Below are 13,236 nucleotides of genomic sequence, written 5' to 3' on the forward strand. Positions count from 1 at the left end.
GGGCACCGATTTATTAGACCAGGGGTCCCCAACCTTTTTCCACTCGTGAGCAACATTCAGATGTAAAAAGAGTTGGGGAGCAACACAAGCATGAAAAATGTTCCTGGGGTGCCAAATAAGGGCTGTGATTGTCTATTGGTAGCCACTATGTGGACTGGCAGCCTACAGGAGGTTCTGTTTGGTAGAACACCTGGTTTTTATCCAACCAAAACTTGCCTCCAAGCCAAGAAATCAAAAATAAGCTCCTGCTTTGAGGCCACTGGGAGCAACATCCAAGGGGTTGGAGAGCAACATGTTGCTCACGAGCTACTGGTTGGGGATCCCAGTATTAGACTATAGTGTATTATAGTGTCCTGTCTGGAACTAAAAAGAAATGGGACGTCAGAAAGGATTCCACTAGAAATGATTTATACATAAGACTTTGCGCATTTGGAGAGGTATTGAAACCAAACAACATTGCAAATCCATTGTGTCTTGATGTCCTCCTACTTTGTCCCACTAGCAGAGGCCATGGCCTGAGTTGATATAATTGCCCATTTAATCAGAGAATGAAAAAACCTCCTTATGCTACAAACTCCGTTGCTCGATGGTCATCACAAGGGGTCACAATATAATGACTAAGGGGCAGATTCACTAAGGGTCGAATTTCGAAGTAAAAAATACTTCGAAATTCGACCCTCGGATTGAAATCCTTCGACTTCGAATATCGAAGTCGAAGGATTTAGCGCTAAACGTTCGTTCGATCGAAGGATTTTTCGTTCGATCGAGCGATTAAATCCTTCGAAACGAACGATTCGAAGGATTTTAATCCAACGATCGAAGGAAAATCCTTCGATCAAAAAAAGTTTAGCAAGCCTATGGGGACCTTCCCCATAGGCTAACATTGACTTCGGTAGGTTTTATCTGCCGAAGTAGGGGGTCGAAGTTTTTTTTAAAGGGAAAGTACTTCGACTATCGAATAGTCGAACGATTTTTCGTTCGAATCGAAGGTCGTAGTCGAAGGTCGAAGTAGCCCATTCGATGGTCGAAGTATATTTCATTCGAATCCTTCACTCGAGCTTAGTGAATCGGCCCCTAAGTGTTGAGTGGCCATCAGGACGAACCTTGGAAAGATTAGGGCAGAAATACAGGAACGTTTCCAGTTTCTCATCTGTGGAACAACTATATCTTCTAGCATGACATTTTCTAAACAAAGAAGTGAGATCATTAGCTGCCCATGCATAGCTAGAACTTTCTCTTGAAAGTGGAACTGTAACCTACAACCAGAGCTCTTTCATGTTTAGCATTTGTGCTATAATCTGTGCCTGCTTGGTCATGGTCAACATGGTTCTTAGTCTCCCAACAGATGAGGTTCCTGACATTAGGTATGGTGCCCATGAACAGACCAAGTATTTGAATATCACAGCACACTTGGCCACTAACGGGTTTCCTTCGTGCACTTATGTTTTTTCATCTGGTTTTGAAACTCCAGTTTTTTTGTGCAGAATGTGAGCATTTTACTGTTTGAGAAGTTGAGAAATAGTCTGGTCTATAGTGTGTTTAGGGTTGCACAGCACCGAGCACTATCACATATAGGGATTAAGGATCCTGCAAGTTATTTTCTGCAAAAACCTTCAGTTTTGGCAGTAACAGCAGAGAACTGATAAATCGCCCTCCTACGTGATGTTTTGCCTCACACCTTATACCAGGAAGAACATACAGAAGTATTGAGCGTATACATGCAAGCCATCTTTATATTCCCATGGAAATAAACCCGTGGACGGGAGCAATAGTGTCCTCTGTGCATAAGAACAGAAAGAACATTTCTGAAGGACCGTCGGGGTGTGTTCTTGTGGATGTTGATCTAATGTATTCATATAGTCCAATCCTTTTTATTTTCCATTAACATGACTAATTAGGAGTCAACATGAAGTATGTGTTTGGGGTGCCAGTGGATGAGGAACAATCAGTGGTGGATTTGGTGGGGAAATGAGGAAGATCATATGGATGGAGCAGCAGGAGGGGTGTTTAATGGCCAAGTAGTATTGCCTTGGGCACTATTTCTACTTGATCTTTCTATGCCTAATAATGAGTAGGCTATGTTTCCTGGGGTAAAGCTATACGAGGAACTTCAACCATGGTTATTCAGCATGTGTTGTGTTTCTTTGCACGTCCAGTGGCATCTGCAGGGTCGTTCCTGCACTGTTGGAGAAGCCTCTAAATTCTAGTTTACATGATTGGCCTCATTCACAGTAGGTGATGTGATGTGTTGCGACAACCCTCCAGGACCCTGAACAAGTGGAAGGCAAACATAAAAATATACCGGCCTTTTCAACATGAATAAAGCTCTGAAGCCATGTAATAAATTAGTCCACTGAGTAACCAAACTTTTCCCTCAGCCACAACTGGTTAACCTTCTAGATAGTTGTCAGTTCTCGTTATACAGAAGCTTCTCGGTGAATTGGATTTTTTTAACAGGTTTTCTAAACAGAAACAACTTCTCATATCTGATCTATACGTTCCTTATTAATAACATTGACATCAGATTTATTAGCTGCTCTGCTAACATGGCAGCAGCCAAGTGACAACCCAAGGCATGAAGCAAACGAGCAGCAAATTGGTGTAATTTAGCCTTGTTTGTTGCATCTCTAATTCAGCCCAGGAGGCATATTTTGGAGAAGAGATATCTGGCAATGCCAATAATTTCTGGAAGGGAATTCATTTTCAAGGTAGAGGTGGTAAAAAATCAACGGAGTCAGTATCCTACTACTTTGGCAAAACAGGATCTCCACCTAGTGGTGAATGGCAGCCATGGAATATTTAGTCAAAACCCTACACATTAATTGTATGGTGCGCCTACATTGATGGAGCTTCAGTGTAACTGACAGATCAGGCTGAACAACTGGATTATATTCTGTGTGGCCAATTACAAGGCGGACAGTTATGATTATACCAGAGCAATCGGATGTGAGAGGAACTGAGGATCAGCTGCTGCTCTTCTCACTTAATCTACTGATGCACCATGCATCCACCTAGAAAGGGACCTTACGTTGGAGCACTCGTTTGGTGACAGGGTTTTATGAAATAATTCTTGTTTTCTGAAAATATAGAAAGTAGCCCTTCTTGGTAACCAAGTCATCGTTCTATGGCCTTTCCCCTTTGTCATAGGACTGTAACCCCGTCAATTCTACTGTGGATCACAAGGGCATCATAACGTGGATTCTGACGCAAAGTCATCAATGGCCTGTGGTCGATAAACAGAAAAGGAGGATTTTACACAAAAGCTCAAAGACTTCTTGGTCTCTCCTTGCTGAGAAATGAAATATATGTTATAGGATGTGGTAGATGCATCAGACTAAAGACAACAGAAGAACGTAGACATGTGATGGTCTTGTTGTCCCAATTTCTTCATTCTGAGCTGTAAACTCTGTACCAGATATACAAGTAACTCTCAGTGACAGATTGCTCCACTTAGAAGGTACACCTGGTTTCCACCTTTTGACCCTTTATTACTTTTGGATATTATACCATAAAATATCAGAACCCTCCATGACACAAGGTATATATATAATTAGCTATGCCACAGACCCATATAACAGGGCTTCTTTCTGGATCAATGTGGTGGGAACGTGAGCAAGCTCATAGACCAGCCCTGGGCAATGGAGTAGACTCATATTGAGATTTTTCTCCTCAAGCCTGCTTGAAACTTGGTGAAATTTTCTCCTGCTCCTAAATAGTACTTGCTGTTCTGTTTATACCCTTTTTAAAGATTGGCTAGTGCTGCCCACGGCCCATATGAAAGATGGACACGGAGAGAGAGAGGGAAATGAATAGGAGATGGTTTGGCCAGAAAGGAAAGTGATAAAACAAACAATACGTCCTCAGGATCAATCTACTTTCTGATTTCTTGGGATTGTTGGTCTAGAGAGCAGAAAACAAAACCAAATTGAAATACACCAGAAAAAAAACCAGAGTCAAAGGGATCAATTGCAGAGTGTCATTGTCTATATCATAATATGAACTTTTATTAGGTCAGAGGGGACCTGGCTAGATTTGAACCCATGATTGTGCCTCGAACTTACTTGTACATTTACCTGTTGAACCACTGAAGGTTCTCCAAGGTTGGCCTTACCAGTAATACTCATAGGCGTCCTTTATTATCTCTTTTTCTACTGTTTCTGCCTCTGGCCTCATTAATTAGTGGCAGCAATCCAGTTATTATAAGGTCCCTGCTACTTATTGCTTGGTCATTACACTCATGGCTGGGATCAGTCCTGCCTTTGGGTCAACCTGCAGGGTTTTCCTGATCCGTGACCCTTTCATGGGACTTGCCTCTTTGGCACCTTCATGATTATTGACCTGTCGATATTTACTATTCCGCCTGCCCATAAAACCAGTAGCCCAATGCTCACAGCTCCATTCTGGTGAGACAGTCAAACAGCAAAGTGATGTTGTTCACTGGACAAGTACGAGGGACAAAGGAACTTCTTTTGATTTCCTACTTCTGTTTTGAAGGTTTTTTGCCGATCCATTTTTAAGAAAGGCCCAGACTTTATGAGAAATCTGTGGTTATTGGGGCTCTCGTCAGACTCCCAGTGTTCAGATAAACAACTGATATAATGAACCTCTGCAAAACAAATGGCGAAGAGGGTGGTTGTTTATACGGAGCTCATTGTGTCTTGTTTGACCAGTTTGGGCTTTTTCATTTTTTAAGGGATAAGGGATTCTGTCATGATTTTTAGGGTGTAGTTTTTATTTCTAAATGACACTGTTTACACAGCAAATAATTCACTGTACAATATAAAATGTCATTCCTGAAGCAGCAAGTGTATTTAGTTGTAATATTGGTGTGTAGGTGCATCTCAGCTCATTTTGCCTGGTCATGTGATTTCAGAAAGAGCCAGCACTTTAGGATGGAACTGCTTTCTGGCAGGCTGTTGTTTCTCCTACTCAATGTAACTGAATGTGTCTCAGTGGGACCTGGATTTTACTATTGAGTGTTGTTCTTAGATCTACCAGGCAGCTGTTATCTTGTGTTAGGGAGCTGCTATCTGGTTACCTTCCCATTGTTCTGTTGTTTGGCTGCTGGGGGGAGGGGGTGATATCAGTCCAACTTGCAGTACAGCAGTAAAGAGTGATTGAAGTTTATCAAAGCACAAGTCACATGACTGGGGGCAGCTGGGAAATTGACAATATGTCTAGCCCCATGTCAGATTTCAGAATTGAATATAAAAAAATCAGTTTGCTCTTTTGAGAAATGGATTTCAGAGCAGAATTCTGCTGGAGCAGCTCTATTAACTGATGTGTTTTGAAAAAAAAACATGTTTTTCCATGACAGTATCCCTTTAAGTCAAAATGTTAGGCAGAGCAGTAAGTCGGCAGAAGTAAGTAGAAGCAGTTTTTTTTACGAATAAAAGGAAACGTTGGGAGAGGTTTCTGGTTCAAGCCCTATTTATATGACTGATGTAAATCTGGGCCACAGGCTCTTGGGTTTGTGCTCAATGTTCTTGCTCTGCACTCGCTCCCATTGCTTCACATGAATGAAATTGGGGCACAGCAGTCTCTGCGTCGGGATTTCCTGAACACACGGAACTACTTTCATTTACCACATGGTATTTTTAGGTCTGTGCAGGCGGAAGTCACTGAACTTGATAATGTTTAACACACAACGTGATAACACACAACATGATAACACACAACATAATAACACACAACATGATAACACACAACATAATAACACACAACATGATAACACACAACATAATAACACACAACATGATAACACACAACACGATAACACACAACACGATAACACACAACACGATAACACACAACACGATAACACACAACACGATAACACACAACACGATAACACACAACACGATAACACACAACGTGATAACACACAACGTGATAACACACAACGTGATAACACACAACGTGATAACACACAACATGATAACACACAACATGATAACACACAACATGATAACACACAACATGATAACAACACACAACGTGATAACACACAACGTGATAACACACAACGTGATAACACACAACGTGATAACACACAACATGATAACACACAACATGCGAGTGACTGACACTTTCTCTTGCGGTTGCACAAAGACACACACACAGTAGCAATAAATAAATAATTCTATAAATAATTCTATAATTCTATTAATTCTATTAAACAATCTTCAGAAAGCCCCATCCATTTCATGCGCCTTTCTTTCTTCACCTTTAAGTATCTTATAGAAGGGCTCATTCTAAGCAACTTTTCAATTGGTCTTCATTAGAGTTTTTTAATTATTTGCCTTCTTCTTCTTTCCATCTTGCTAATGGGGGTCACTGACCCCATCTAAAAACAAATGTATTGTTATTGCTACTTTTTATTCCTCATCTTTCTATTCAGGCCTCTCCTATTCATATTCCAGTCTCTTATTCAAATCACTGCATGGTTGCTAGGGGAATTTGGATCCTAGCAACCAGATTGCTAAAATTACAAACTGTAGAGCTGCTGAATAAAAAGCAAAATAAGTCAAAAACCACAAATAATAAAAAATGAAAACCAATTGCAAATTGTCTCAGTATATCCCTCTCTGCATCATACTAACAGTTCATTTAAAGGTGTACAACCACTTTCAGTTAACTTTTAGTATATAATAGAATGTCCCATTACAAGCAGCTTTGCAATTGGTCTTTTTAAGTTTTTTAATTATTTGCCTTGTTTCCCGCATTCAAATGGCCTCTGTGAGTCTACACGTTGTTACTTTGTTCTCCTATTTAAGGTCAGTCTCTCATTCAAGCTATTAACTGGTTGCTATGGTAAACATAATCTTGGCAACAGATGGCTGAAATTGCAAACCGGAGAGCTGCTGAATAAAAAGTCAATTCAACCACAAATAATAAAAAATGAAAACCAATTGCAGATTATCAGAATATCCCTCTTTACATCATACTGACAGTTCATTTAAAGGGAACAACTCCTTTAATAACTGACATGAGCAAGGAGAGGCCTTTTTAAGAGGGAAGGGTTCAACAAAAAGCAGTAGAGTTTGAATAAAAGAATTTAACTTTATAACAACGGAAGCTTTTATGCAATGGCGACAGTGGAATCAGGTTGTTGTACTTTAAGCTGTTGTTATTGGTAAACTGCAGAAAACCCCTTTATGCAAACTAAAAACTGAGGCTTTAGCAATGACTTCATGGTTACTAAGGGCTGACCACAAAAAAAGTTGGGCAGTTTCCAGCACATAATGCCGTGAAATAACCGCCATAATAGGACGCTTCCTAAATAACCCGGACTTCTGATCTGTACCCCCGTATTAGATTACACGTTTCACGATCTACCCCAAAATAAATGAAATGGGGAGTATTGTAGAATGAGAATGTTCCAAGTAGGACCATCAGCTAGAGTCCTGCAGCGGGTCGGGTACCCGCGGGTTACCCGCAAAAACCTGTGGTAACCTGCGGGTTGCGTTTAGAAGTTCCAGGTGCGGGTATACCCACGGGGTTGCGGGTCGGGCCGCGGGTCTTCTCAATATCGATATTCACTCCTTTCTTCTGGTCACGTCTACTGCCGATGACGGCACTTCCGGTTTACAATGACAGCACTTCCTGTTTTATGCCTTTTTTTTCTGATCACGTCTACTTCCGATGATGTCACTTCCTGTTTACAATGACAGCACTTCCTGATTCTTGATGGTCAGCGGGTCGCGGGTCCGGGTTGCAGATAAGGTACTCTTGGGTAGGGTCGGGTAGCGGGTCCAAGCGGTTAAGAATGCGGGTTGCGGTTCCGGGTCGGGTTCGGGTCCCAAAAAATGGACCCGTGCAGGACTCTAGCTGTTTGGTGGCGCCGCTATGGAAGAATCATGGAGAAATAAGGATTCCTATTATTAAGGTCCCAACGGGCTCTCAGGGCCCAGTTTTTTGTATAAAAGCAAAACACGTCCAACTAATTGACAATAAAAAGCTCAAGTCTGTGTACGCGCTGCTTCCATCTCATGTATCACAAAGACATTCTCTTTGCTGGGAAACTAAAGAGGAGATTTGTCTGAATGTCGTCTGTGCAAGTGTCACTTATAGGGTCCCAGGGAGACAACGAGGGGCAGAGAATAATCCCATGCACTTGTGCTTCATTTATGGTCCTACTTAAATATTAGCAAATAATCAATTGAATTCTTCTCTGCAGACCCCTCTGTACACTTGCACCTTCTCTAACCCTGTCTGCCCCCCTCCCAACATCTTCATCACCTCTGACCTTTCTCTGCCTCTACATGACCTCACATCATTGTGGATGAAGAACATGATGGTTGGGGGCTAAAATTGCTCAAACTTTACTTTATCAACCACTAGGTGGGGCTGTGTCACCCTAAACCCCCAACTGCAGATAATTATTCAGCCAGTGTGAGACAAAACGTAAAGATATTTTCCTGTGGTTTTGCTCTGTGATTTATTGTTACAGATGTCATTTTCTATGCCACTCGCTCTCCATTTCACCAGTTTTGTATCCGCTACAGCTACACTCTACTTCACTCCACAGCCCCAAGTGATCCTCTCCCAAAATACCAACCAGAAAAGGGAACGTTCAAATAAGAATACCCATGTTTATTTACAAACTGTTTTGCACCAGTCCCGTACATGTCAGGTTGGATTTACATATGAACTTGGTTCCAGGTTAAGAGATTTGGCTCAAGGATTGGGCAGGAGAACTTTCTATTTAGAAGACCACATTGAGTCATGGATTCAGCCCTCTCCTGACCCTGATGTGATCACCTTTGTAGTCCTGGGGGGTCAAATGATCAGAGCGGCACAATTTAGTCCAACATAGGGGTCAACTCAGACAAAGATCTGACCCCCTCAAGCAAGAAGATGATTAAGTGCAAAAAGGGCTTTGATCTCGAGCATGTTGCACTTCTCAAATATTATCCTGCTGTTTTTATTGCCCTGACCAATCTGCTCTAAAATGTGAAAATTCTAATTCTTTGTTTGGCTATGAGTTGGTTTCAACCCCATCCACTTTATTGTGGGCCAACGGCAGAAGAACAAAGGAACGAGACCCATTTTGTTAGGTGCTCACGCATCAGTCATTATACACCTAAAGGTCATGGGAACCATTTCATATTTTAAGAGTAACAGCATTTCGTCGTTGCCCTTTAAATGTTGTCTTGTTTCTTAACTCATATCTTTGTTGGACAGTTGACAAACCATAACCAAAATGAATTGAAAGTTGTGTCTTTGTGAGCTCAGGCGGAGAAAGCCACCAGCAGACCGAGCAGGGTTAGTGGGCTGATTATTGTTCCCCTCATTGCAGAGAAAGCCAATTTCCGAGTAAAAGATACAACAATAAGCAGCTGTGGCTTTTGCAGTGGGGACGGAAATATCAAACAATTCACCCAAACAATTACATTTATACAGTGTGGGCAATGATGCAGCAAAAAGTCTCGCAAAAACATTACCGAATGATGAAGGTTTCTAATTATCTTTCTAATTACGTCAAGAAAAGTAACATTTACGGGTCCAAAAATTTTAATTTATTGTGTTTTCCAACATTGTATCTTAATATACTTCTCTAAGGAGTAAGATCTAAAAGTAAAACAATTCTAACCTATGGGAGGTATTTTTGGTACAAACTCACAGCAAGAGCATTGCCCTTAAGCTGGCCATAGATGCAAAGATGATTCGTACGATCGGACTTTCCCATCTCCCGACCCGCCACTAACCATTCAGATCAAAGTATTACCAGTCAGACCCGCCACTAACCATTCAGATCAAAGTCTTACCAGTCAGATTAGTAAAAGAACAGATCAGCAATGTTCTGCCCCTGACAGTAATATCTATGTCCAACCAAAGCTAGTGACAGTCTCCCACTGAAAATTGTACGATCGGCAATACACGCAGAGATATTATCGGCAGCCGACAGAAATTTTCTAACCTGTCCCATCGACCAAACGACCGATCTCCGCCGGACGAAAAATGACGGGACTCTCCACACACGTTCCGAAAATCGTACGAATCCTCGATTCGTACGATCAGATCTTTGCGTCTATGGCCAGCTTAAGGGAGCACTTGTCAAGCAACTGCAATGAATGTATTACCTTTAAGATGCTCTTTCCTAAAAAAAAACAAGGAGGGCTTCACCCTTCACTTTTTTTACAGAGATCAAATTATGCAAATTTGAGATGTTGACTTTGTTTGAACCTCAAATCTGAAATCAGATGAAGATAAAATCATGGGAAGTTGGGTCGTCCGGAAGCCAGAGCAGACGGTGGAGCTCAGAGCAATCCTGGCCTTTTTTTATTTCTCTGTTTTGCTGTTGTTTTAGTGTAAATCGAATTTCATGTGTCTTTCAGCGTTTCTGGGTATTCCATATAAGAATACATGTCTCCAATCACCAATAAGGGCAGTGGTGCACATGTACAGGTTAGGACCTCTGTGCTGGATTAGCATTTGAACCTCATCCCTGAATCGCTACTGATAAAGTACCTTCTGGAGATGTTGGCTAGCTATGGAAACATTAGAAGAAGGTGCCCCTACAGAATATTCTTTCTTGGTGATTTATACATTGTGCCACTGTCATACCCACCACTACTTGGTTCAGTTTGATAGCAGTAGTAGTTGACCTCTTGCAATTCTACCATTTTACTGGCACAGTTAAGCAGCCAGTCACAGTTTTTCAAGGCCGCCTGCCCTACGTGTTGCCTGACACAAATCCCCGACATCAAACATCTCCTAAACCATCAGCAGAAGGTGCTTGTCCCTCAAAGCAAAATCAGCTTCTGTAGACATTGTTCCACCAGAAACTCTGGTAACTGTAAAGGTGGCTTTTATAAATGGCTGATGTTGGGGAACTGCTCTTCAGATCTCAGGTTTGTGGTGACAGAAATGATGTCACCTGCAGAAAAACATGTTTTTGCTTTGAGGTCTTACTCATCCTCTGCAGGGACCCTTTTACCAATCCTTCCTACCATTTCAGACCGGTAGTGTTTGCAGCAGGTCCAGTTATCCGTAGCCAACAGTCAGCAGGTACCACTACCTGTCTCAAGGCCAGCATTAGATTGGTCACAAGCAGCTGATTTTTTTAAATGATCCCCCCACACACACTCTTTCCTTTATTTTTTTCCTTTCATTTTCCTTAATTTTTCACATCTTGGATCATGATAAGGTTATAGATATTGTATAAGAAACCTTTTATATACCAATATATAGAGCAGCAAATAAGTATTCTCCCTCAAATGCCATCCTCTCTTTGACCTACATCCTATGATTCTAGCAGAGTCTAGAAAAGAATCATTCCACTCAGCTCTCCCCAAACCTGACCTTAAAGGGATCCTGTCATCGGAAAACATGTTTTTTTCAAAACACATCAGTTAATAGTGCTACTCCAGCAGACTTCTGGCACTGAAATCCATTTCTCAAAAGAGCAAATAGATTTTTTTATATTCAATTTTGAAATCTGACATGGTGGGAGACATTTTGTCAATCTCCCAGCTGCCCCTGGTCATGTGACTTTTGCCTGCACTTTAAGAGAGAAGTGCTTTCGGGCAGGCTGCTGTTTTTCCTTCTCAATGTAACTGAATGTGTCTCAGTGGGACCTGGATTTTACTATTGAGTGCTGTTCTTAGATCTGCCAGGCAGCTGTTATCTTGTGTTAGGGAGCTGTTATCTGGTTACCTTCCCATTGTTCTTTTGTTTGGCTGCTGGGGGGGAAGGGAGGGGGGTGATATCAGTCCAACTTGCAGTACAGCAGTAAAGAGAGACTGAAGTTTATCAGAGCACAAGTCACATGACTGGGGGCAGCTGGGAAATTGACAATATGTCTAGCCCCATGTCAGATTTCAAAATTGAATATAAAAAAATCTGTTTGCACTTTTGAGAAATGGATTTCAGTGCAGAATTCTGCTGGAGCAGCACTATTAACTGATGTGTTTTGAAATTATTTTTTTTTCCCATGACAGTATCCCTTTAAGGAGAAATGTGATCCTTTTAGAAACACTTTCTTTATCCTTGACATGCCAAACCCAAAGAATAAGATTGGCCTGTTTCATAAGAACTGCCCCAGTATTAGGTGCAAATATCCTCGCTGCCACCCCACCCTGGCTTTGTTCTTTTCCGCACCTGCACACACACAGCTCACCTCTCTGGCCTGACATTTCTCTATCTTTTAAGTGGCTTTTTGTTTTCTCTGCTCCTCGCAATGTTTCTTATAGACAGGAAGGCAACTCTCTGCATCTGGATCTACAATCTCACACATCACACACATTTCATGACAAGTGTCATCATTTCATATTTTGTACAGATCTTTTATACCCATATTTGAATATATTTAAGATTTAAAATGCTGTTCTTGAGATAAAGAACATGAAGTGTATGAAAAGTGTGTATTTTTAGCTGTACACAAACAAACCCAATTCTATTTTAGTGCAGCACATTTTTTGGTTCATTCAAAATAATTCTCACTGACAGATTCTTACAACCACAAATAACCTCTAAATACATTATATAGTGATGTCATCAATAAATATAGTGCTATCAGTTGTATCACATGCTTTTAAAATATCCAAAACATACCTAAAGAATTACATTACATTTTTTTCTGTCAAAAAACAAATTTGGAGGCTTTGGAATGGCTGTCAGAGTTCTAAGACTTATATAGATCTCATGCAGTGTGCGCAAGTCACCCTGAACATTCAGTTAAGTTGGCCATAGATGTTGAGATTTTTAAAAGATCAGAACCTGATCGTGAGACCACGATCTTCTCAGAACGATTGTACGAATTTACCATCAACTAAAAAGACCAATTTGCCAGGAAAACAAAGGGGAGCTGCCTGCTTGGCCCTGCAGACATAGATACATTGCACTGGGACCCACAAAGATTTTTTAACCTGGCCGATCAATTTCCTGACAGATGTCGGCCGAAAAATCGTAAGATGTACGATCGTTCGAATCCCACTAACCGCACGATAATTTCGAAGGATCGGCTTCCCTAAAATCGGTCGTTCGGCAAGAAGAATCGTTGCGTCTATGGGGAGCTTAAGTTGGCTACTAGTTGGTTAGTTGGGTCTAGTTGGGCATGGAAACCAAATATATCATGAGATCAGGGTTTGCTGGTCCTTTCCCTGTTAATACTGGGAAGTGCAAGAGCTGAAAGGACAATAATGTTTCCTCATTCTGCAAGAAATTCACCCATTTCAGTTGGCTGAGTTCCATGATGAAATATACTGGAGGGAAATCCCCAAGTATTCACGG

Source organism: Xenopus laevis, chromosome 9_10S (assembly GCF_017654675.1).
Source record: "Xenopus laevis strain J_2021 chromosome 9_10S, Xenopus_laevis_v10.1, whole genome shotgun sequence".
Classification (NCBI taxonomy): Eukaryota; Metazoa; Chordata; class Amphibia; order Anura; family Pipidae; genus Xenopus; species Xenopus laevis.